This window comes from Tribolium castaneum, chromosome 8, assembly GCF_031307605.1.
Source record: "Tribolium castaneum strain GA2 chromosome 8, icTriCast1.1, whole genome shotgun sequence".
Classification (NCBI taxonomy): Eukaryota; Metazoa; Arthropoda; class Insecta; order Coleoptera; family Tenebrionidae; genus Tribolium; species Tribolium castaneum.
The window spans coordinates 9,079,174-9,106,916 of record NC_087401.1 but is presented as its reverse complement, the minus strand read 5'-3'; the positions used below and the strand labels follow the sequence as shown (position 1 = coordinate 9,106,916).

At 29.2% G+C, this 27,743-nt stretch overlaps 1 protein-coding gene across 9 annotated transcripts in view; it reads left to right on the top strand.

Annotated features, from left to right (window-relative positions):
• LOC661159 (optomotor-blind-like) overlaps nt 1-27,743 on the top strand; it is a 124,071-nt gene that overhangs the window by 7,605 nt on the left and 88,723 nt on the right. The window contains exon 1 of one of the 9 annotated variants that reach the window (XM_064358258.1): nt 24,938-25,211. The exons of 7 other annotated variants lie outside the window; for them this stretch is intronic. The gene's annotated coding sequence lies outside the window, so the exon portion shown is untranslated. Of the gene's footprint in view, nt 1-24,937; nt 25,212-25,435; nt 25,684-27,743 lie in introns of those variants that run through there. One more of the 9 variants, XM_064358257.1, reaches the window with a different exon arrangement.

Here is a 27,743-nt window from a genome sequence, read left to right as displayed (position 1 = left end):
AGAAAATAGCTATCAATGATACTTGATGAATACACAGCGTGGAATTTTTAACTGGAATAAAATTCATAACTTTAATTTAGCCGATTTTGGAGAGAATTCCTAAAACAGGTCAATTTTTATTTTTCTTTGCCTACTATTTGGTGCATATGGTTTTTGTTTATCTGTTGTCAGAAATGCACAGCCACCTCTAACTTTTTTTTCAAATGTAAAAATATGTCAAGTGACACCTCGTATAAAAGTCCTTTCCGCAAACATTACAACGCACTACTTGTTTTTTGAATTTTTTCAATGCCTACGTGATAAAAAAATAAAAACCAATTTTATAAGTTGAACATTATTTAATGCAACAATTGTTCAAAATGGGCACCATTCCTCTCCTGGGAAATAAAAAAACGATAGGAGCATGACTTTCTAACATTGTGCAACATTTTTAGTGTGATTTTCCTAATTTCAATTCATAAAAATTGGTTTTCATTTTTTTATCGCGTAGGCTTTGAAAATATTAAGAAAACAAAGAGTGCGTTGTATTTCTTGCAAAGTGCTCTTTCACATGAGGTGACACTTGACATATCGTCACATTTGAAAAAAAAAGTTGCAGGTGGCTGTGCAGTTTTGACATCAAATAAACAAAAACCATGTCCACTAAATGATGGGCAAGAAAAAACAAAATGCGATATGTTTCTGAAATTTTTACAAAAATTAACTACATCCAAGCTATAAATTTTATTCTAGTTAAAAATTCCACACTGTATGTTTACTTATAGATCTTAAATTATGCATGTCTTAAAAAATGTTGTATTGACGCCCGATTTAAGTCACTTGAGTTCTGACCCTTGCGCATTAAACACGTTTCCACCAAATGGTAAATTCTTAGCAATGGCATTGACAAATCAAAGTGCCTTGATTGAGCGGAAATAAATACATAACAATTATGTAAATGCAGGTAGTATACATAATTGGATTTCACATAATTATGAGAGAACGGTTTGTATTACACAAAAAGCTGTGTTCTTTTGTTTTGGAAACACTTGTAATGTGTGTGTGTGTGTAAACGGCAATTAATCTTTTGACACAATCTCTAAACTGGAGCGTTATTGTCCTTGACCAAAGCACCCTCCGACCGAAAAAAGCAAAAAAGTGGTCACGCGAGCGATGAAATCGCAATTTTTCGGAAATAGTTTGGAAAAAGTGTCGGCAACAAGGCTCATTACGTTCGAGTGACAACTACAACAATCGTCATGTCCCTAATTGCAGGTATAATGAAACAACATGCACATCAAGACAGCCATGACAGAGGTTCGAAAAGCTGCCGCCGGGGCCGCTTCCGGCGCTCGGCACGATATTTACCCCGCCCACGTTTCATTATTGTCATTTATTATCAATTTAGAGTCGTCGAGCGCAAAATTTTAATGACATACAATTTGTTTTACATTTAGTTTTTTCTCGATCCTGTGTATATGGCCATACGATATAATAATTTTTTCCGAGTTGCGTGACATGTGTGTGTGGAAAAAACTGCCTCTAATAACAGAGCAGGCCGGGGCCGAAATGGGAAAATTAGTTGTAAATTGAGTCGAGTCGCTTTTTTACATATTCCGTTTGTGGCGGCATTAATTGATGGATTTATCGCCTCCATGGAGCTTATCGATTTTTTGAAAAAATCGCTACAACATTTATGTTAAAATCGATTTTTTTTTATATTTGAATTGTAGCAAGTTGAAGAATTTATTATTGACTCTTAAATAACTGAAAAATAAATATTTATTTACAAACGCCGTAGATGTAAATCCTGTGCATCACCTAAAATATTTTCAAATACAGGGTGATTCTTTAATAGACCAACACAATTTTATTACAGCTTTCCAAGGATAAGTAGAGACGATCTGCAGCACATTTACGCTTTAACTTCGTAGGGTTAGAAATCCCTTTAATCCGTGCCACTTACGGCGCTCATGACTTTACAATAGTTGTATTTAAGAACAAAATGTGCTTGTTTTCATCATAAATATCGATAATATTACGTAATCTGTGGTAATACACAGTGATTATTGTTGCATTGATCAAGTACATTGTCATCAAATGAATATTATGCTTTCTACTAACTCTGCATATCAGTGGCGTACGCTTGATCTTCTACATAAATTTACTGTATTTTCTCATGAATAACAACCAGCTGTGAAGTTGTTAGGATGGTACGCCATGCCTAGTTTTTTTAGTATACCGATTGGCAGTACTAATTCATTGTCAAAATTTGACACTTGGCACAAGCGCAGAAAGGAAAATTGTAATTTCAAACTGAAATTTTAAAAATAAGCAGCCAAAAGTCTATAAAGAAGCGAGAAACACTAAACGTTGATGTAAAACAGGCAATTATAAAATGCCACGTAAAAATCGAGCAACTTTGCCGACGCGTTTTGAAAAGAATATTGGAAATAACAGTGAAAAATATTTTCTCGGAAATTTTCCATTTTCCTTTTATTACCTGCCATACTCATCCTTTATCTCAGTCCTGCTAAACGTTTTTCACCTACCAGTGCTCAAAATTCCAAGTTCGAAAAATTTTAATTTTTAATACCATGGACGGGGAAACATTTCTCCCTCCACGCGAAATTCAAATTTTTATTAAAACAAAGTACTAGTCTTAATACCCTGTTTTTAGACCAGTTTCTTAACTTCACAGATTTAATTTAAGTAAATTATTAACAGATTTAAAAAAATTTCGAGTTTCTAACCTATATTTGTGTTCACTGTCAATTCTGACAAATTTCTCACTAGAATTACTAGAAACAATAGCGCTCGTTTAAAGACTGACTTACACCGGCCAAATATATAAAAAACTTAGACTAGGACGTGGTTTTTATAAAACTAAACCGGCTTTAAATATTTTTATTTGGAAAATGGTGATTTGTAGAATTTTTTTACTATTATTCTCAGCATGTACTCATTTAATACTACCATTGGTAGACGTTTGTCGGTCTATTTAACAATCACGCTGTATAGCTACAGTGAAACCTTCCGATAACGGACACCTCTCCACAACAGTCATTTTTGTAGAAACAAAACAAATGCATTGGAAAATAGTGTAAAATAACCTCTCTACAACGGACTCTCTATATAACGGACGTGTACAAAAAATCCTTAATTACCATAATATCCTACAACTGATAGACCAAAAAAGTAGTGGTGCAAAAAACAAACATTTGGTTGTTGGATTATGTAGAAATGGCTTATGTTTATTAAAAAAAAACAATATTTTATATTAAAATTAGAGGACACCTCTCCACAACGGACAATTAAAGATTCCTTATCGGTTTTCGTTGTTGAGAGGTTTTACTGTACAAGGTGTTTCGGAAATGAGATACAATACTTATGTTTTCTTAATAGAACATTTTAAATTTTATTCCATTTTTTGACATAGCATTTATCGTAATACTAGTGAGTTCGAGGTAAACTTGCATTAATCGATTCTGGTTATTTTTTGAAATATTTTTTTTTATTATAAAAATTATTACACAAAAACTGGAAATCCTTAAAACGATTTTAAAGAAAAAAAGTTTAAATCTGTAAATCTGTACCAACTTTTGCGCATTTAGACTAAAAACGTAAAACAACTAAAAAATTTGTTAAAAGTTAAATATTTTGAAAAATTAAATAGAACACTTTGTTTTTTTGTTTTTGCTTCTTAAAGATTATTAGATTGTTTATTTAAAACCATAGTTTAAAATGCTTCAATTTAATAACTAAAAAGATATTGAACAGATTGAATCTTTTTCTTTAAAGTGGTGAAAGTTCTATTTTTCTAGGATGATTAGTTTTTATGTAATATTTTTTTAAAATGCGTGTCTTTGACAAAAAAATCAAATTACCTATGTTATGAACTAAGCAAAATCAACTACTAACAATTTAGCTCAAAAACATTAGTGTTAAAAACTACATTCAAAAATGAAAAAAAATGTAGAGTGTTCCATTTTATAGTTATTTATTTAATGAGTTTGAGTGTAAATCGGACGCTTTATTTCACGAGTGGATTTTTAAACCACGAGTGAAAACGAGTGGTTTATCATCCACGAGGCGAAATAAATGAACCGATTTACACAAAAACGAGTTGAATACAACATTTTATTCTTCGAAATAGACTCAGCAAGACTTAAAATTGCTTTAAATTTGTTAAAAATAATCTGACGTTTCCTACTGAGAAATGCCAAACAGTCGTCAAAACTTCCTTATACAGGAGAAAAACCGTAAATTTTGACAGTGTCGAAGAATAAAAAAAACGTAAGTGTGTATTGCAGCTAATTTCGAAAAAAAAATTATACTTAAAAATAATTTTAGGTAAGTCATGGGGTTAGTATCTACAACTTTCGTAAAAAATTATAATTTCTAACATTTAAAAGTCAATAATACCTATTTTATACAATAGATACTAATTAAAAATAAAAAAAATAAAAAAAATGTAAATAGGTAATCAATATTTTAATAAAAAATAAAAAACAACAAAAACATTTTTTTATTAAAAAAAACAATTGAACATAAACAAAATGGTTAAGTTAACGGTTAAATTAAAATGGTCAAGCACAGAACATCCAGACTTATGTGAACTCTTCCCAGCTTTCTGGTGCAAAACAGAATAAAATCCTATCTTTGATACACATTTTTAAATTGAAAATTTTCAATTCGATTAAATTCGTGTTAGTGGTTTTGTGACTCGGTACACTTTTATTTTGGGGTAGAGACTAGAGAGATGGGACTCGGCTCGGGAGGGGTTGGTGGCTGGCGCAAACATGGCTGGTCTATTGTGGCCGATTGCAAAATAATTTTCCATTGGCCCTTTTGCCGAGGGTGAGCAATGCATTGTGCGTTGCTTCTGCATCTGCTCTTGGCTCCTGCCTCTTTTTCCTCTTTGATTTCACGATATAGCCGCCAGAGGACATATCGGATAACATTATAATTTCCCAGTTTTGTTTTCTTTACTTTTCATTATTTGGACGGGGAGGTTTTGTGTTTTGCGGACGATTCAATGTATGGTTTTGTGGTTTGAAATTACCGTTTTTATCTACAATGGGATTTTAAGTAATTTGATAGCGCGCAATCATGTGGGTGCTCCAACAACCATCAAACCACCGAGAGAAAGTTTTATGTAACGGGGCTAAGACCACAAATCCACCAAAGGCAAGTAGTAAAAAATTCGAAATTAATTTATAACAATCAGACAATTTTTCTGCAACTTTTAATTGGCCTGCTATACTCATTACTTACTATCAAAACACCAAAAAACAAATAGAGTTTTAAACGAAAAAAATGTTTACTTGTTTTTCGTTTATTTACTTAAAGTATTAAATTAATATATTGGTAAGATTTTATGTGTTTTTGCCCAACAATGAAGTGACAAAATTCATAAACACAATATCGCTATCACAAAGATGATCGAATACAAAAAAAAAACTAAAAACAAAAAAATACATAGCAAGATCCGGTTTTTAGCTTTTAGAGAGTTTACAAAATGTCAATGATTTTTTTCATGAACATCTATTATTATATTTTTAATCGCTTATTGACAGCAGAAAAACTCAATTTTTTTGTACATTTTTGGATAAATAAATTCTCTCTGTTTACTTATATTTACCCTCAATCTAAACAAAAACAGTACCCTATTTTTTTGAGCAAATAAACTGTATTTAATAAAATGGATTAAATTGGCACTTGATGAAGTCCACAGTTTTAATTTATACATGGTGTTCCATAAATCAAGAAACAAGGTTATAAAACCACGAAAAAAAATTTTAATTTTTTTATCTACCAGTAAAAAATTAATCATCAGCGGTACTAAACTTGTAGTAAAACATTTGCCAATTTGAAAAATTTCTTTGAATTCTGAGAGGTCTTTATGACACTTGGGTGCGATAAATATTTACTTTTTACCCTAACGCGCTAATTTACAACAACTTTGTGAAAAAAATTTACAAAAAATAATCGATTTTTTATTTAAATTCTACACACTAAATTACGTAAAAAAATGAGATCTACTTTTTTCTTTTTTCCAAGTTAGTCTCAAAAATACGCCAAAAAATCGCCAAAATGTAAAGACAATTGTTTTATTTTTGATTTTTCATGCACGTAAAAAGATTTTGTAAAATTGAACATAAAAAGTTAAAAAATTGCAAGGTTTTTTTTCCAATCGTTTTATTTAGTTGGTTAACCCAGAACACTATCATTTTGAGAAAAATAAGCTGAATATCATTTTCAGGTAGGTATTTTATTATGCAAATTTTTCCAAAAAAATCAGTCAAAAAGTCACAATAAATTCGACCTAAAACTATTTTGGTATGCCTTTACAAATGTGTTAGCAAAATATTTTTATTCAAAAACACAGTTATTTAATAAAATTTCGTCAAAAATTAACCCCAAAATTAAAGAATTTGTCAAAAAATATGCTAATCTTAGAATTTTTGGAGCTGTCATTAAGTAAAAATGACGATTTTGCAAAATTTTTTAAACCGGGCTACAAAATTAATAAATTTGATCAAAAATAAGGTAATATTATTATTTCTGAATTGTATTAGCACGATTTTTACGCAATTAATTTAAAAAAATGACAACAATTGCCTATAAAATCTCTGTATTAGGTCGAAATTTTAGTTTTTTCGAGCGTCTAAGGAAGAGAGTTAAAAAAAATCAAAACTTTATCGATAATTAATATACATGGTATTTTAGAAATCATAAAACAAAGTTGTAAAAAATGAAATAAAAAAATAAATAAATACAAAAAAAATACAAAACAAGAAATATTGGCGACCAGCAAAACAATGCATTAAAAAAACAGTACAAAATACTTCTAAAAGTCAAATAAAGTCAGAATTTAAAGTAATTTTTTGCATATTTTAAAAGCTTAAAAGTCCTAACGTGCTAATTTATAATAATTGCATTAAGTTTTTTTTTAAGAAAGTTGCTTAAAAATTGACAATTTCTTAATTAATTACAACAAAACTAGAAATTACTAAATTACCTCATAATTTTCGGTGTGTTAATTAATACGTTGTTCAGTCAGAAAATTGTTATTGATATGTAATCAAAATCGCCAAATTTTTGCTTATTTAACATCGTAAGCCAAATTTTGTTAAAATTAAACAAAAATAAATAAAGTCTGTACAAAAATGGCGTGGTTTAACCCGAAATGGAATAATTTTGAAAAATTTTGCCCAAAATTAATCGAAAAGTAAAAATGGCATTTTTAGGTAAAATGTTATTAATTTATTATTTAAAACTGTAAATATTTTGTCAATTTTTTAAAATAAATATCAAAAAAATCACACTACATTTAATCGAGAAGTACATTATTTTATTTTTTCAGAAGTTTAAGCACATTATTAAACAGTTGTTTAGTAAAATTCCGTAAAAAATTAACCGAAAAATATTAAAATTAGTCCAAAATTAAGAGATTTTTTATTAGTTTTTATTGAAATAAAAAGCAGCTTTTGCAAAATTTGCTTAAGTCGAGCAATAAATTTGATCGAAAATGATAGACCGTTTTTAAATTACCTACTTTAACCCGTTTTTTTTCATCTAAAAACGCAATTATTCAGCAATTTTTTTCAAAGATGACTCAAAAATTCACTGTTAGGTCAAAATTAATGTGATTTTTGTTTATCTTTTTCGGAACCTAAACACCATTTTCGTAAAAATTAATAAATTTTGATTAAAAAAATGCAAATTTGCCGAATTGGATCGAAAATTTTGTAAGCTTTACTTTTTACAAGAGGTGATGCACATCTTTTAGTCAGACATTCGATTATTTAACATAAATTTTCCGAATTAGATTGAGAAACTTTTGCCTTTTTTGAGCCAGAAGCTAATTATTCTTGAAGTAAATTCTTTTTTTAATAATATTTACTCTTCATAAATTTGAAGCCACTATCCATGATTAACCTGTCACAATTTTTTTCTATTTACGAAAAAATCGACCAGAAGCTGCAATTATTTATAATATGTAAGGATAGTTAAAACAATAAATAAATAAGCAACGTCCCATCATTAGTACCACAAATTAGCTAATTTACTTATAATAAGTATTATAATCTTCTCGTATTACGTGAGTTTATTAAAAAAAAAGCTAAATACCGGCAGTTATAAATACATTAGAAAATGACTGTAATAGCAGCTTTCAATTGCTTATATAAGAACTACAAAGATCCAAATAATAAAAATCCATACAAAGCCTCAGTACCATTCTCACATATCGACAATATGTTAAATTACGATTCGAGAAACTGAGCGTATGTTACAAATAATAACAACCTGCGGTAGTATAGCATGTCAATGTTTTTAAACGATTAAAAATTGTATTGTAATAAAACACATGAAAAAATCCGAGCAATTTAGAAACAACAATAAGGTGAAACGACAATTACACACAGCATAGGGTACGTATATGGGAATCCACGTCATGTGTCTCTCTACCTAATTATTAAGCCAAGAACCGGCGAAAAAAATAGTTTCTTATGAGAGAAATAAGCGTGTTTTATTTTCGGAGGACGGCTTTGTGGCCTTGATTGTTCGGAAATGACACGAAATTGCACGTTTTTGCTCTGTGATTATAATTAGCGTTTCCGTGTGATTCCTCACTTGGCACACGAAGAAAGCGCGTCTTATTCTTTTTTTAAATAGGGATGTTTGCCCGATCTGCTTAATCTATGAGTCATCAAATCCACGATTTGGACAAGGGATCGATATCTAATGTTCGTGGAGTGAATAGAAAGATGTTTCATCTCGTATTCGGACGGCTTCCGAAATTCGGGCAGGAACCAACCGTTCGGATAATGGATATCGATTGTGGGGAAAAATAGATTCGAGCAAATGTCTCGAAAATTTGAATTTCGCATTCGAACAGCAGGTGGTGAGCGCAACACTTATAATTTTTGGTGGAGCTGCTTAAAGCCCCAAATAATTTGTGTGGGAGACTCTGTATGACACAAACACTTATTAATCAAGTGCTGGAAGTAAAATTAGGGAAGGTATACTCTTGAAAGCTTTTAGGAGGAAATTTAATTAGGGGCAATCAGCAAGAACAAGATGACACAATTTTTATTTTTTATTTCTTCTTAAACACTGTTGTAAAATTAACCAAAAAACACATTTTTTTGTTAAAAATGGTAAAATTTTTAAGCCATCAAGCTGAAAGATCGAAATTTACTAAATTTTGCTTTTTAAACATTGTACAAATTTTTTTTTTTGTTAAAATAATTGTTAATTCCAGTTTTTTGCAAAATTTTGCTAAAAGAAAACCTCCAGTTTTACCACATTTTTCCGACAAAAAAACTAAATATTTCGCAAAATTTCGTTAAACTGATAAATCACCAAAATGGAACCAAAATTCTCTTACTTTTGGAGCATATTTTTTTATGACCAAAAATCACCAAATTTAATTAAAATTAAGTTTAGACAAAGTAAAAAAAGTTTTTATTTTAATATTGTATACAGTTTATAACTAAAAATGGAATTGTCTCTCATCATTTTGTAAAAAATTAACTGATATTTTATTAATTAGGACAAAAATTAAGGAATTTTTACGTTTTTCGAATTATTGAACACGTTTTTGAGATATTTTTTTAATATATTTTTTGAGTGAGTAAAAATTACATTATTTTAACCAGCTTACAACCAAAGCAATTTTTTTTCTGAAACATGTTTTAGAGAAAAATTTTATTTTTTCGAGATTTTGTTCGAATAGACCAAAAAAAACACTAATATATATCCAAAATTATTCTTTTTTCATTTTTTTAACATGTTTTTCAGTTATAAACGCAATTTTTTTGTAAAAAATTGTTAAAAACAAACCGAGAAAAGTTATTTTAGTCTAAAAGTATTGTTAAACTAGTAAAACTAAGTATTTTTTGAAACATGTGCTTGAAATTGAATGAAAAATCATCGCATTAAATCGAAATTAATGTTATTTTTTCAAAAACTCTTAGGTTTTTAGCCACTTAGGTGAAAAATCAAGAAATTAGTTATATTAAAATTTACTTAATTTTGCTTTTGTTTCAAAATCAATTTTTGTTAATCTCAGTTTTTTTCAAAATTTTGCTAAAAGAAAAGCTCTAGTTTTACCACATTTTTCCGATAAAAAAACTAAATATTTCGCAAAATTTCGTTAAACTGATAAATCACCAAAATGGAACCACAATTCTCTTACTTTTGGAGCATATTTTTTGACCAAAAATCACCAAATTTAATTAAAATTAAGTTTAGACAAAGTAAAAAAAGTATTTATTTTAATATTTTATACAGTTTATAACTAAAAATGGAATTGTCTCTCATAATTTTGTTAAAAATTAACTGAAATTTTATTAATTAGGACAAAAATTAAGGGATTTACTGATACTTTATTAATTACGACAAAAATTAAGGGATTTTTACGTTTTTCGAATTATTGAACACGTTTTTGAGATTTTTTTTAATATATTTTTTAAGTGAGTAAAAATTACATTATTTTAACCAGCTTACAACCGAAGCAATTTTTTTTCTGAAGCATGTTTTAGAAAAAAATTTCATTTTTTCGAGATTTTGTTCAAATAGACCAAAAAAAACACTAATATATATTCAAAATTATTCTTTTTTCGTTTTTTTAACATGTTTTTCAGTTATAAACCCAATTTTTTTGTAAAAATTTGTTAAAAACAAACCGAGAAGAGTTATTTTAGTCTAAAAGTCTTGTTAAACTAGTAAAACTAAATTAAATTAGTTATATTAAAATTTACTTAATTTTGCTTTTGTTTCAAAATAAATATTTGTTTATCTCAGTTTTTTTCAAAATTTTGCAAACAAAACTAAATATTCCTCATAATTTTGTTGTTAGAAAGCCAAAAATTCACCAATATAAAGTACTATTTTTATCTTTTTCGAAAGTTTTAGCATATTTTTTGAGGTCAAAACAAAACTTTTTCGATTAATTTCTAGCTAGATAATCACAAAATTAGATTAAAATTAAGGTCAGACAAAGTAGAAATGATATATTTTCTAAATATTTTATACGGTTTGCAGCTAGAAAAGCATTTACTTCTCAAAGTTTTGTAAAAAAAAACATTTTATTAATTAATTTTATTAATTTTGTTTAATTATTATTTTTGGAGTGGGTAAAAATTAGATTACTTTAACCAGCTTTCAACCAAAATTCAAGTTTACAAAGTTACATTTTTTTCTTGAGCATTTAAACATTTTTTAGAGCCAAAATTCCGGAGTTTTTGCTCGAATAGACCAAAAAAATCACTATTATAAATCAAAAATTATTCAATTTTTGCTTTTTTGAACACGTTTTTCAGTTGTAAACACAACTTTTTCGCAAAAATTCGTTAAAAACTAACCGAGAAAAGTTATTTTAAGCTCCTTCGTCTTGATGAAAAAAAACTTATAGTATTGTTCGAAACATTCGCTTGAATTTGAATGAAAAATTAACTCATTAAATCAAAATTAAGGTTATTTTTTTAACAATCATTATGTTTTTATGCCATCCAGCTGAAAAATCAAGAAATTAGTTAGATCAAAATTGATTATTATTTTGTTTTTTGTGTAAACAAATTTTTGTTGATCTTAGTTTTTTACAAAATTTTGCCAAAAAAACTAAATATTATGTAAAATTAAAAGAAAGGCGAATAAATCACCAAAAGAGAACGAAAAGATTATTTTTTGTCTTTTTCAAAAGTTTAATAAGATTATTTAAAGTTAAAACAAAACTTTTTCGATTAATTTTGCAACACACTTGCCATAAAATCACCAAATTTGATTTAAATATGTAAAGTAAGTGAAAAAAGTTGTTTTTCACAAACATTGTATGCAGTTTACAGCCAGAAAAGAAATTATCTTTAAAAGTTTTGTAAAAAATTAATTGAAATTTTACCCAGTAGACGACAAACTGTACAAATTTTGCGTTTCTCGTCGAGTTTTCAACACGTTTTTGAAACAAAAACTAAATTTAAATTATTTCAACTAGCTCTTGTACGAAAGTTTTTTTTGTATCAAATTTTTTTGGGCATTAAAACAAGTTTTGGAACTAATAAAATTTCAGGTTTTTCTGATATTTCGCCAGAATAGACCGAAAAATCAGCAACTTAAATCTGAACTGATATTATCTTTGCTTTTTTTGAGTACTTTTTTTAACCAAATTAATCGAAATAGCAAAAAAATTGTTTGAGACATTACATTAACGTTAAACAGTGCAAATAGAAACCGAATTCAGTTTTTTTGAAACGTTAATTATACGATTAAAACAAACGTTAATAAATACGATTATTAATAACATTAAAGTAAATTCAACTTTAACTTAAGACCTACTTTAAACGTTAAAAAAACGTAATCATACAATGAAATAATAACGTTCTAAATTTTAATTATATCGACCATTGTAACGTAAAAAAAGTTAGATCTACTCCTAAAATTTCTCTCAATCTATTTTCTATTTTTGCAGAATTTTGACAAAAAAAAAGCCACAATTGGTCTGAAAAGTACCTAATTTTTTATTTGACCAAAAATTTTAAGTTTTGATATATCGCTAAAACAAAATGAAACATAATCAAATTAGGTCGAAAATTGTATAACATTTTTTTTATTTGAGGGCTTAACTCGTTTTTTAGCCAGAACCAAACGTATTTCTAAACCAAATTAAAAAATCAAATTGTATTACATTCAAAAAAAATATTTTTTTTGCTTTTTTAGAGTGGTTGCACTCTACTTTTCTCATTCAAATTTCGCTAAAATTGTTAAAAAAATCACCAAATTTGACGACATTAATATTTATTTTATTTCAGTCAATTTAGTTAATTTTTTATTTGAATCTGAAACTTCGTTATTTTGTGGGAACTTGACAAAACACGCCTTAATGCACAAAACCAAACAAAAATTAATGTGTTACTTTGCCTGATTTACTCATTGTTTCTTTTTGAGCAAAACTTTGTCAAAAATTAGCTAAAAAATGACAATATTCGGATTAAAAAAGTTGTTTCTACTTTTTTTACGCATTCGAACGCGTTTTTTAATTTCTTAGCTTAATAAAGCTTGCTGAAATGGGTCAAAACTCAAAAATGTTTTTCAGTTAGCGGAACTGGCAAAAATTTGTTAAAAACATCACAGTAGCATTAAGTGCCACAAAAATCAAATCCAGTTTTTTTGAAACGTTGATTATACGTTTAAAACAAACGTTAATAAATACGATTAATAATAACGTTTTTTACGTATATACAACTTTAATATAAGACGTACTTTAAAAGTTAAGAGAAAACGTAATCATGCAATCAAATAATAACGTTTTAAATTTCAACGTATAACGTTACATCAACCATTGCAACGTTAAAAAAACGTTACTTTTAAAGTCCTCTCAATCTATTTTGTTTTTAGGCAAATTTTTAACAAAAAAGTCACTATTGGTTAAAAAGTATGTTCTTATTTGACCTAAAATTTTAAGATTAGAGTTACTGTTGAAACAAAATAAAACATTAAATTAGTTCGAAAATTACATTAAAACTTTTGGTTTTTTTTGAGTGTTTAACACGTTTTTCAGCCAGAACCAAAAATATTTCCCAATATTTTTCTAAACCAAATTGAATAATCACATTAATATACTATTCCCAAAAAAATATAGCTGTTGCTTCTTTCAAATGGATGCACACTTATTGAAAAATCACCAAATTTGACGACATTAATATTAATTTTATCTTATTTCAGTCAATTTAGTTGATTTTTAATTTGAATTTGAAACTTCATTATTTTGTGTGAATTCGTCAAAACACGCCTTAAGTCACAAAAACAATTAAAAAATGTTTTTCAACAAATCTTTGTCAAAAATTAGCTAAGAAATGACAATAATCGGTTTAAAAAAAGTTATTTCTACTTTTTTCAAGCTTCTAATCACGTTTTTAAATTTTTTAGCTTGCTGAAATAATATCACCTAAATGGGTCAAATCTCAAAAATGTTTTTCAGTTTTTATTCATTCAAGCAATTACGAATTATTACAAATTTTTGTAAATATTTTAGCATTTAGTGGTCAGTAATTGGCTGTACTGGACAAGACAGTGAAATTTTCTGTTAAATTTTTGTCGTGTTTCCTACCGACTGCGCCAAGTCGTGATTTGTCCGTAACGTATCGGAAGTCGCAACCACTAATTATTCCCAATTATTAGCTGGTAGTTCAGCACCGTTTCACCTACCGGCGACAATAAACGGAATTGTGTAGTCGTCGTCGCTGACAAAACACATGTCACAAAAATACTTAAATAATAACCGTGAACGTTCCGCACGCATAGCTACGCATTCGTCATCACCACTGTTTTCATGGTACGAATAGTTTTCTCATTGTAGCTCAAAAAAATAAAATCAAACTGTAGCTTTAGTCCTTTGCAAGCTCGCCTAATAATCCCGTCTCGAAACGTGCCCACCTAGCTCCCATGGCATGGCATAATAATGCCGAGATTATGGGTGCATGATGGGTGTCATTCGACAACAACATGGTGGGTAAAATATGTCTCTATAGCATGCTGGAAAGCAAAAAATCCGTCATTGTTTTGAAAGGTAATTGCGTTAAGTGTATGTAATAAGACGCGTAGGTAGCTATAATTTTATCGATCCACCACAAAGTGTTGTTTGTAAGCAAGGAACGTGATTATACATATATGGCGTACACTTACGAATAGAACAATAATACTTTCTGCTAAATAAATCTTCCAGATAGGATCTGTGCCATTTTCTTGTTTATGTAAGAACGAATTGTAATTTTCGTGTTTGTTGCCACGTGGTTGTTGAGAAACGAACCAACGTTGAGAAATACGACGCTGCGGTTGACTTAATTAATTGCGGGACTTATGGCGGGCTTATCAATTAAAATAATTGCCAAGAGGATGTTGCTTCTTAACAGATCATGATTAAAAACTACACTCAAACCACGCTGCAATACAATCAACGAAAAAACAAACCAAATATAGTTTAAAAAAAAAAAAAATTGGCTCGTCAACAGGAGCCATGATTGTCCCTAATTAAATTTCCTGCTGGAAGCTCTCAAGTGGGTACCTTCACTAATTCACTTCTAGCACTTGACCAATACAGAGTGTCCCATAAACGACCAAATAATTATTTAAGGCTTAGAAATCATTTTTCAGCTGTACTGAAAATTACACTATTTTGCTAACACCTGCCGTTTGAAAACGCTCCGAACCGTGCAATTTTCTCAAAATTATAATCTGAAATTCAAATTTTCAAAGCATTTGATGCCAAAGATAGAAAATCCTGTTATTTTTTGTCAAAAACTTAGTTTTGGCTCGAAACCATCACTACTTAAACTTGCATACAGGGTGCTCAAAAACTGGCGCACCAACTCATTGGTACGTTATTGAGAAGCAAGTGTATATTACGGGAAAAACGTTGAAAAAATTCCTAAAGTCATATTTTAAAAAATCTGGAGCTACAAAACTTATTGTGTTAACTTTTTTAGTTTTCATTGTTTTTTTCTGTTTTTATGTTTCATACCAGGTAATCGTCCCGTAACAAAACAATGAATAATTATTTTTAAATTTACTATCAGATTTCAGCAGTTTTTTTTAATTTAAAAAAATTTAAATTCATCAAAAAATCACATAGTGTAGATGTGCCAACACTGGGAATTATTTCCTAGGAAACCGTTTCAAAAATAATTTATTTTTATTGTTGCTCAAATTCGGAAATAAAATTAACTAGACTCCCTCTGGTGATGACTTTTGAACTATGTCGAAAACAGTAAAGAAATTTTCGTAATGCCACATTTAACTGACATGTAATGAATTGTTCAACAATTTTGCGTGTATAGTGTTAATTACTTACAATAGAAAGAATTACTTTAAAAGTACGTGGTGGTAAATACTAGCGTTGACTTTGGTTCTGTAGTTGTTCATGGTATAAAGTGTTTATTGTTGGAACTTGAAAGTGGATAAAAAGTGAAAAATATTTTAATTTTGATTACAAAGTGTTATCAAACACTTGTCTAATTAAAGATTACAAGTAATGGATCACAGCGAACACAAAGTTTGGCTCAAGAAACCAATAAATTAGTGAAGTGTTATGAATTTTAGGTTAGAATTTTCCACTGAAAAAATCATGAAATGCTGCGGTAAATCTACAAAACTACAATAAAGATTAACAACTGCTGATACATTTAAACGTAAATTATGCCAAAAGGTAGGTTTTTCAATGTCTTTGTAATAATTTTCCAATAAAGAAAGTGAACCAAACAGTCATTCGTTATTCGTGTTTTCCTCGTCATCTCTAATTTGTCAACATTCGTTTCTTGCACTAAAGATACAATAGTCATTCCGCATAGGCTATGCAATAATTGTGAAGCCTCAAAATTCGTACAACGCCCAAAATATCCGAATAAAAATTTTCCCGCCATTTATGGTTACTGTTTTCGACCTAGCTCAGTGGCGCCCCCAACGGTAATTTTACTTCCGAATTCTATTGCGATCATGACTGTTAGACAACGTTGCCACATATCATTTATCTAAAATCCGTTATTTATCAATAACTTTAATACAAAGAATTTTTTTACTATTTTTACCTTTATATGTAACCAGTTCTCTACCACACACCATTGAGTTGGTGCGCTAGTTTTTGAGCACGCTGTATATAGAGTGTTTCATTATAAAAACGAAGGTATTAATTGGCAAACTTACTTTAAAATTTTAAGTGATAATGCAGTGGCTTAATGCAAAATAGTGTAAATACGTCATGTTTTTGTTGTAAAGTGCTTATTTGCAATTTCGGTTATTGTGATAAACAGGGGATATCTACCTTTATGTTAGAAATTGTCACACTGGTTTATATAATGCAGAATTTTTATGCCTTACGAAACTTTCAGTAGATGAATAAAACAAAGTTTAAAAACCCGACACACCAAACCTTTTCAAATAAATGTTTAGTGTGTCGGGTTTTTAAACTTTGTTTTATTTATTTTCCACGCCAAGAAAATCCAACAAGAAGTTTCAGTATTTGGTTTCAAAAATGTTTAGACCGTTAGATGGAGAAATTAAAAATAACTACATAGTTTAGTAGGTACTAAAAATTGGTTTACTTTAATTGTTGTAAGTAAAGTATTTAGTTACCAATGGTTTTACTCTTTTACTTACAGAAATACATGTTGTAAATGGTTGACATTTCACATAATAATACTCCGACGTGTCTTAATCCCTACGTATACCTAATAGTCTAAATTACTTGAGAAGTTTTGAAATGGTTTACGAAATGGTTTAGGTTTAAAAAAAACGATTCACAAAACACTTTATAACTAGTTATGAAAGTAAAATCTAGCACTTTTACTAATTTACATTTTTTGTGAGTAGAGATGTTGTAGAGAAAAAATGGTTAGTACTTACTTCTTGAATGAAAGCAAACAAGTTTATTTACCAAATTGTTAAAACTGAATGAAAATGCTTTAGGTAATGACGACGGTTTCTAAAAATTTAGAAATACAATACAAAAATGTCTTTGTAGTTGGCTGTGTTATCAGTGTTATCACTCGTAAATGGTTACACAAATAGTTAGAAAAATATGTACACAACTAAAAAGTTCTACTGAATAAGATAAAGATCTGTTTAATTACAAAAACTCTCTTGAAAAATATCTGACCAACAACTTTAGTAATATTTAGGAGAAATTTAATTAATTTATGTTTATATGAATTGCTTTTATTAAAGTCTGAATTTGTATTTACAAACAGTATCTACATGAAGATACATGTTGACATGTGCAAAAGTATTTTGTATTTATAGCACGAATAAAGAGTAATTTTTATCATTATTAAAAAATACTTATTTTTTATAACAACCTTTTTTTATTTTATTAAACGATTTAGTCACAGCAGTTAGTAAAAGGTTTGATCTCCAAATTATAAGATCAAGTCTACAGAGAAATAAATCATATAAGAATCTAAAGATCCTGTAAATGGTTTAGGAAACGGTTCGTGTTCTTGATTTTGCAGTTTGGAGATCAAACCATTTTCGAAAACCGTACAAAATCTGATCTGATCGAAATTGAATATCTATGTTTACGTGTAGTTCTCACTCGTAAATGGTTGCAAAAATGGTTTTGAAACATCAAATCTAACTTTTAGTTTATATTTGATTGCAAACTACTGCATGGAAATAAAGAAATGTTTTATTTTTGATTTCTATGACCACATAATTGACGGAATTTTTAGTAATAGCTAAGCGTAGGTAGATAGGTTTTTGCTTCGGGATTCGGTAATGGTTGAAACGTTAGAAAATTAGGCTTTATCCACCCTTTTTACACTTTAAGTGACAACTTTTCCGTACTTTTTTTATTGTAATTAAAAAATGAGAGCACTTAGTAAATAGTTTGGTCTCTAAATTATTAAATCAATTCTAGAGAAATAGACCATAAGAAGCCAAAGATCCTGTAAATGGTTTCAGATTTGGTTTGTGTTTTTCATTCTGTAGTTTGGAGGTGAAACCATTTCCGAAAACCGTTCGGGAACTGGTAAACTTTCAAGACCTAAAAATTGAGAACTTAAAAAATGTAGGTATTTTTGTTTAAGAGTTGACACTAATAATCAGTTAGTTACAATAAAGAAATATAAAAATTTTTACTAGGTACATACATGGTGACCCAGGGGTGCGCACTCGGTATATAACTTTTTGGCTATTTGAAACATTGCCATGCAGTTTTCATTTTCTTTTGGATCGACTTAAAGTCCACAAACTAAAACAATTTTTATTATACACAGGGTGTTGTATACATGCTGGTGAACCATAGTAATATTTTTTTAAATAGATTACATTATTAGGTATATATTTTTGCATAATTAATTAGAAAAAAAAATGTAACTTTTGAAAACTACAACTCTTTTCGTTTTGGAATTATTCAACTTTTCGTTATAAAAAAAAACTATTTTTGAAAAATCGCTACAAAGTCGTCTATAAATATTTGTCAACAAATTCTAACAGAAAAACTCAGAATACTTTTTTTATGGATAGCATCTTTCATAAGCTTTCTAATGATATGCGGTTTTTATAGCAAATTTTAAATATTTCTTAAAAAGTTAAAAAAAATTTTTTCTATTTTTTATTAAATTTTTACTCTTTGACTTATTAGATTTTAGGCTAACAAATTTTTTTGTAATAAAATACATTTTTTGAAAAATGTTGAAAAACATGCTACCATTAGAAAAATATTATCCATACATAAAAAAATAGATGGTGTTCCATTTGAAAAAAAAGAGTTATTCAACTTTTTGTGTTTTGACACACTCTGTATATTATCTACGTGCTTTAACTAAAAATTTGCTAAAACTACAAGGTATTCTGAACTTTTCTGTTGCAAATTCTTCGAAAAATATTCATAGGCGACTTTGCAGTGGCTTTGCAAATGTTGGTCTTTCTTATAACGAATAGCTGAATAATTCCTAAAGAAAAAGAGATAGAATCATAATATTTTATATAAAGTTACATTATTTTTTTAGAATCGAATTTGCAAAAATATAAATGATGTTCTATTAAAAAAAATATAATCTTGGTTTACCATTCTGTATACAACACCCTGTGTATAATAAAAAAAATTAGTTTGTAACCTATCGCATAATAAAAACGGCATGAAAATATTTCAAATAGCAAAAAATTATAGTATAGGGTATAAGTACAATGTGTTCAAAAATGGTTGTTCATCAAGTTGACTATGGAATGTGCCGCTTCGTCCAAATCTCTATTGTAGTGGCTCTGCCATATCTTTAGCTTTTTACTCACTTTGTTTGCATTTTTCTACAAAGTGTAGAGTTTCTCTTGATTTGTAATTTATATTTCCGTGTTTTCTTCGTTTTTAATTTTTTTTTGACGAAATTCACTATTTAAATTAAGCGGCCATTAACGTTCAAACATTGAACATTTTTAAACACATTGTAGATATTATTTTAAATCGGAAATAATTGATTAAAACAATAGATTACTGGGCTTTACCTATGTTTTCCGTGTTTTTAGTAAAAACCTTTTGATATGATTTTTAGATATAGTCAATTTATAAATGAATTAAATGGTTTGGTTTCCAAATTATTAGATTAAGCTTAGAAGCCACTGATCCGTAAATGAAACGGTTCGCGTTCTTGATTCGTTTGATCAAATTTTATGTTTGTTTAAACGTTAGAACTGTGTTGTCGTCCACCTCGCGCCACTCTCCCCTATGCAAGTGAGTCGGTACCTCAAGTGCCACCATTTTGAATGGGCCAATTCTCTGTGAATCTCCATGTATGATAGGCCACGTCGAAAGAGTTGAATGAATGAAATGGAAAAAAGGCCGATGTGTGCACATTGATATCGCGTCCGTCGGTCTCCGGCCACACAGTTCATCAAAGGCTTTCGTCTTTTGTTGTTGATCTGGTAATTAGAGGAAATCTCCGGACAATAGCGGTGTCGTTGAAGACCTTTCGGCGTTACCTTAGCGACACGCCCTTTATGTCCCGGCCGGCTTTTAATCTGCTTAAAATTAAACGAATCTAACTTTCGTACGAATTCTGATCTTTTAATTAGCTGGAAATAGTGCGGGTTTGTGCCGACACTGGCCACCGGATTTTCGCCAGGGGAATAACCTCGGATTATCAAGATTACGGACGACAATCGAAGGGCGACCATTTAGCAGAAACGTGCAGTTAAAAATCTTCCGAGAAATTACACCGCTAAATGTTTGATGAAACTCGTCGATATTCCCTGTGTTAGAATTATAAATTGCAACAACTTCCGTCCTAATTACAGTGAATAATTGAATAATAATCTCATTATCCCCGATCAATCATTAAGCTAAGCTTAATGTGGAGAATCAATAATTGCCTGTTCACATTTATTTATTATTTTTTTTTTGAAGTAATTTTCTCCGAGCTCCCCTACTAGCACACCGCGTCATTATCGGCTCGACAGATTCAAAGGGTACAAAAGGTCGGGTCTTGCAAAAGCGATAATAATATGAAAAATTTCGCCGGTTTAGTTCCAGTGGCGGCGTCAGCGATCGTAAATGAGTTGTGGGGAACAAAGAAAGGGAAAGAAAGAAACGAGATAAAATCGTCCGCGTAAATAACACTTTTAATGGACGCTGTAAATCTGATGGTGTTTTCATCGGAGGCCACTTTTACGATTCACATATTCGGTTTTTAGTATCAATTTTATGTTGCAAACATGGACAGAGAAAAAATAACGCCGATGTGGGGATTTTCAAACAAAAACTCAAACTTATTTTTTTATACAAATCATGTACAAAACATAAAGTGTATATAGCTCTTTCAGAAAAAAATGTAATAAATTAACAATTGAAATAATGAATAGAGCTGCTTTGGATCGATCTTTAAATAATTCTTGATGATTTTTCTCGGTTTTTTAATAATTCAGAAACGAAAAAAGAAATATAGTAGTTACTATTTGTATTTTTACGTTCTCAAATGTCACTGTTCTGTGTAATTCACATTTTATTCGAATTGATAATATTTGATAATATTCGAATTGATAAATAGGTTTCCATTCGGTAGGTTTATTAATGAAAATTTGTGCACTTACAACTCAAAAATAAACGAATATTATCTAAAAATAAAAATAAAATCACTTATTGAGTGAAGAGGATTTTCTGCTTTTTTATATACAGCGTGCTCAAAAACTGGCGCACCAACTCAATGGTGTGTGGTAGAGAAGTGGTTACATATAATGGTAAAAATAGTAAAAAAATTCTTTGTATTAAAGTTATTGATAAATAACTAATTTTAGGTAAATGATATGTGGCAACGTTGTCTAACAGTCGCAATAGAATTTGAGCAACAATAAAAATAAATTATTTTTGAAACGGTGTCCTAGGAAATAATCCCAATGTTGGCACATCTACACATTGTGATTTTTTAGATAAATATTAATTTTTTTAAATTAAAAAAACTGCTAAAATCTGATAGTAAATTTAAAAATAATTATTCATCGTTTTGTTACGGAACGATTACCTGGAATGAAACATAAAAACATAAAAAAATAATGAAAACTAAAGAAGTTAACACAATAAGTTTGTAGCTCCAGGTTTTTTAAAATATAACTTTAGGAATTTTTTCAACATTTTTTCCGTAATCTGCACTTGCTTCTCTGAGTTGGTGCGCCAATTTTTGAGCACCCTGTATTTGTGTTAGCAGAAAAAATATTTTTTACCTATTTATTTTATCACTTGATCAATTGTATTTATTATTGCAAACTCTGAAAAAGCCTTTAAAATTAAGTTGACACAAATCTGATAGACTTGTCCGACTGTATGTTAATAATTTTTAAAGCATCGACTATAGTTTTATGTATTTACCTACTCTATTTGAGTACTTAGAAAAAAAGAAAAATGTTCATATTAGTTATGAACTAATAATATAATAGGTTAAAAAATAAACCACATGAAAGAATAAATCTGTAGGCTTTACTATTTTATAGTTATTAATATTATGAGAACAAAAACACAAGCTTAAAGTTTGAACGTTGTCGTTACGCAACGAGCGTATGCGAGTTGCATACCTAGACGCTCGTTTTAAGTGTAATTTATTTTTTTTATTAAAACATTTTAATTTAAAACACGTAATCTAGAATTCAGATATTAAAAAGAAGACTTAAAATGTTACCAACAAAAAAATTTTTTTATTTGTTGTTGTTTATTATGATCTACAACACGTAATTGCAAGTCTTTGATATTACAAACATGTTCAGTTTTTGTGCTCGGTTTTTTTGTTGTACAGTCAAACACGGTGCGTTCAAAAAGTCTTTAGATCAACTCTTGCTGTGGAATTTAGATTGACATATTTTTATTGTCTTTGATAGATTATAGTTTTATTCTGTTGAAGTGTCAAACGCGCTACTTGCGATTCAAAATTCAAAATTTTACAGCAAGAGTTGGTCTAAAGACTTTTTGAACGCACTGTATAAATATTTAGTAAATATAATCACATACTGAAACTGCACTTAAGATAACAGTGTAAAATTTAGTAGTAATAACATATCACAGGTCATACAATTAGAAAAACTAAGTAAGTAGTACAAAAGTAAATAACAAAGAAATTATTTTTTGGCATAAAAAAATCTACTCTCCTGTTCCGTAAGAAACAAATTTTTGAAATGGCACAACTGCAACATTTCTTATCAAACAATTAAAAAGAATTAAATATACTTGTACCTCTGCTGTAGCAAAAGCTCATTTTTTCTGAAATAGTCATACAGTAAACAAACTACTTTGTTTAAAATATACCGTAGTAGGTACTTTTCGGACATACTGTAGTCATGTCATCTCATAATAGAGATTCTATTTAGGTACATAAAGTTTTACATTTTTTCAAAATTTATTTTTTCAAAAAGGTTTTTTTCTATATCTACTTAAATTTCCTTGGATTCCATAAAAAAGTAGTAGTGGTCATAGGTATATACAGAATGAGTTTGGAGTAACGCATAAAATGTATATGCTTTTAATGTAATTTTTCAAAATAAGCAATTTATAAAACAATCGTCCTTTTTAAAAAAATAATGCTTTCTATGGGTAATTACCAGTTTATTTTTTATCCTTTTTTACTTTATTTTTTTACGAATTTGTTTATAATTAATATTTAAATTTTTTATACTTACCAGAAATATACAAATGTAAACTAATAAAAACAGTAACCAAAAATATCGATGACCATTTAAAAAATTAAAAATAGCGTCATTATCAAAAAACTAGTAAGGTCACAAATGTTACCATGGTGTCAAAATGTAGCATTTACAGAAATAAATCGATCTGTTTGAGATTTTTTAAAAATATGAATTATGTGCGTTACTTTAAAGTCAGCCTATATATTTGAATTAGGTATACAATAATGATCTAAACAGTAATCTAATTAACTTTATAAAATGATTTTTGTGTTGTCTTACGTCTGGTCAGGTACTGACTCTTAAGTGAATAATCCTGTATTTTGCTTAGCACAATGTTTGTGTTTTTTAAGTTTTTTTCACAAAAACTTGATATCTCTATTACTTTCTATATGTTCATTACAAATTTTTAAAAATAGTGGTGATGCCAGTTTTTCCATTAAACACCGTTAAATAAATGCTAGTAGATAATAAATTTATTTTATTTTTTTTTAAATTATTTGTTATTTTTTTATATTTATGTTTTGTTTTCTTATGTTTTGCTTAAACTTCGGCTACTATATAAAGTTCAGAACATAAATAATTGATAAAACTTTTTCCAATATGCAAGAAATGTAATAGGTATTAGCTGTTTCAAAACAATAAAAACGCCAACGTCGCACTTTACCAAATAGTAATTGCAACGATGATTGGTATCTACTATGGAGATAAATAAAAGTATATATTTCTTTTTTTTGTAGTTTCTTAGTTTTTGGCTCAGTTTTTAAAGGGTTTATAGTCTTGTATGGATTTTGATCGAGTATATTTTTACATCTTGTCTATAGAACAGTCATTTTGTTGATTTATTTTTAAAACTTTCAACTTCTAAAAATGCCACAGAGACAAACCAATGTTATAAGAATAAAAACAACTCTACAAGTTGTCGAAAATTCCAAAGACACCGGAATGAATCACTGCCAACTTATTATTGGTCAAATTTATGGCGATTTAACACTCCAGACTTTCTTTATAGTCCTTGTACCTCCATAAATAAAAATTTTATTGTCTCTGAGGTGGCTTTAATGATTTTTTCGCGCAAAATATGTTAATCAGGTTTTAATCACCGTCAAAAATTTGTATCTCCCACGAAAGAAAAAGTAATCGAAATTAATTATGTTGTGAAAGAGAAATGTAAATAAATGCTAATTACGGCTTTCAGTACATTTGTAGCTACAAATGTATGAAAAATTGAAAGATGTTATCTTTTTTATTTTAACACGCTCTCTTGCTTTTATTTCGCAAGTGTTTATTGCATTATACAGAGTGCGAAAAACAATACACCAAGCATACACCGGACGTTTGAGTAAAAAGCGTCACCAACTCTCTCCCTGAATCAATAACACCACAAGTGCCCGTCGCCATGTTGCAAAAAAATGAAATACAGGACGTCCCAATAAACAACAACATAAAAAACCACCCACAGATCGTAATTGATAAAGTGAGCTGTGTAAGGCTTCCAGTATATAACTGACGCCGACACCGATCCAGAAGGCAGTGGAAGAGGGCGTGGCGACAATACCCAACTGTCAAAGAGAGGGAGAGCGGTAAGCCAATCTGGGCGTGGCCTAACACTAATCTTTTCACAAAATCACGTCGTCTCACTCATTCGCATCGATAAAAACACGGCCAACTATAGGTATTTTATGTGATCGCGGTATGAAGAGGCCAACTTGATTTTACACATTAAATAGCTGTTAGCCGGCATAGTTATCGTTTAATCGCAATAGCCGTGGATTTAATGCTCACACACACAATAACGCAAAAAAAAATTAATCCGTGTGTTAATCGGGCGCGCCTCCAGGCGCTACCTTCGGACCTCTCTTGTCCTAATTAAATTAAAGTTGAATTTTTCGGTTGCGCACGCTTAAAGCGGCGCGTCGCCGGCGTCGAGACGCCTTGCGTCAGTTGACGGTGGATGAACGGCGGTTGAACGTCACCGGTGGCTTGATTTTGACGATTTTTTTACCGAACGCTCGATATATAAATATTATAGTGAGAGGCGTCGACGGGGTGGGGGTGAGTATTGTTCTTTTTTTAACAGCCGAGGTGGGGAAAGCTGCGTGTTGAGGTAATTGTTACGTTTAACTTATCTGATTTGGTGGAAAAGCTTTTAATAAATATACAAAAGTGTAAAGTGCTATTCTAACATCGTAAACGTCGGCACTTGTAAGCACACAACTCGGAATATCTCGGTGTAATTCGAAGCGAGCCAAATTTTACAATTTTTGCAATTAAGAGGCTTATTTAAGCATAACGTGGTAGTTATGTGACGAGGAGATAACATCTCTGAGTTAAATTTGTTGTTTATGGCTCATGGCGGCGCTGATTAAAGTGCCGAGATCGACTTTTGCTAATTAGAACCTTTTGCATAAAAGAATTTTGCATTTTTTCGTTTTTTTTTTAGTCATTTTGATCCGCAACAACTATTTGTTTTACAAAGCCATACAAGGGACAAGATTCTTAAATTATGGATTTTAATCTGTACTTCCACAGCATTGTAATATTATACTTCCAAATTCTTTCATGAAAATGTGAAATCAATGAAAAGATTGGAATTTGATCCATATTTATAGATAATTACGTACATACAAGGCGCGGTCTAAAAGTTTACAACTACAGTTCAAAAAATTTATCAAGCTATCATTCTTTTGTTATCATTGTTATCACTCACGTCTGGCTAAACTTCAAAATTGGGTAATTCTGCTTTTAAAACTGTCCTCGTCTTAATTGTTTTGTTGTTACAAACACAAGTAGTAGAAATTTTTCATAACTTCAAACAATCTTTTCATCTCAGGACTGAAAGTTACTAAGTGTGTCTAAAGAACTTACAAAGCTGCAACGTTTTGTCACTAGAAAAAATTATGAAAAGAATAATGAGTCAAATTATATAACTGCATTCTTTTTCATCTCATTATGTTTGTCTACTTTTTCATTATAAAATAAATTATTCTTTTTGTATTCTTTTTAAACGGAATAAAATCATAGTGTTGTGTAAACTAGATTTCTAATGCACTTGATCCTTATAAGCAATAATTTTATATTGAATTTAATCATAATCAACTACTATGAAACTTGTGAACTGGTTACTATTTTTTTTTCTAATTTTATTAATATAGAAACCGGAAATAAAACTTCTAAGAACTGACTAAGATTTAAAACCGTCTTATTTTGGATGGGTAATAGCATCAATTATATAAAGAGACCTTAAAATCCACTAATTACATTTAAGAAATCTAGTAAAAAGGATATTCTTTTTTAATAATTTTAATGCACTTATTTTTAGAACACGCTATTTCAAAGCATAATTACAAATTAACAAACTTTATAGAAATACTTCAATCTCTATACATGATGTTATCTAGCCTGACAACAAGCTAGATAGTGACGAAAGTAGGTACCTACTTACAGTACAAAGGAAATATTTTTTGAAAGTTTGGGTATTAGGTACTTGTACCTATTTTATTATTACCTATTTCAGCAACCATACCTTTTGTCTTAAATGCTCTTCTAATAAGCTGGAAAATTCAAAAGTTTCTTCATTCTGACGCAAGCATAAAAAAGTTACTTTTACATTGCCACCGGTATTTAATATTGTTTTCCAAGGCGCATGTTTTTGAACACTCTGTATATTTTTAATTAGTTGTAACAGATTTTTATTCTGGGAAAATTTATTTTCTAAAAAGCAATTAAGTAGGTATATTGTCAAAAAACATTTCATATTTGGTCAATAATTATATTATTTTGTCATATTATATCAGTTTTTGACGTCTTTTGTAATAACGTTGCGTTATATTTCTATTGGATCCTACAGTAAAAAAGTTTATAAAAAATTACCTGTTGTATAGAAAAATAAATTAATTAGAAAAACTAGAGAATAGAGAGTATTGAATATACCTAAGACATTTTATTTTGATACAGATACTTTTTGATTCTATTGCTTTTTCACACAAGTGAAAAACAATTTTTTTTAATTTCAACATAAATAATAAAATGTTATTTTATCCACTGCTTAGGTACTCCATGGTAAAACGAAATTTTGTCGTCTAGAGAAAAATGTTTCACAACCATTGTTTTCT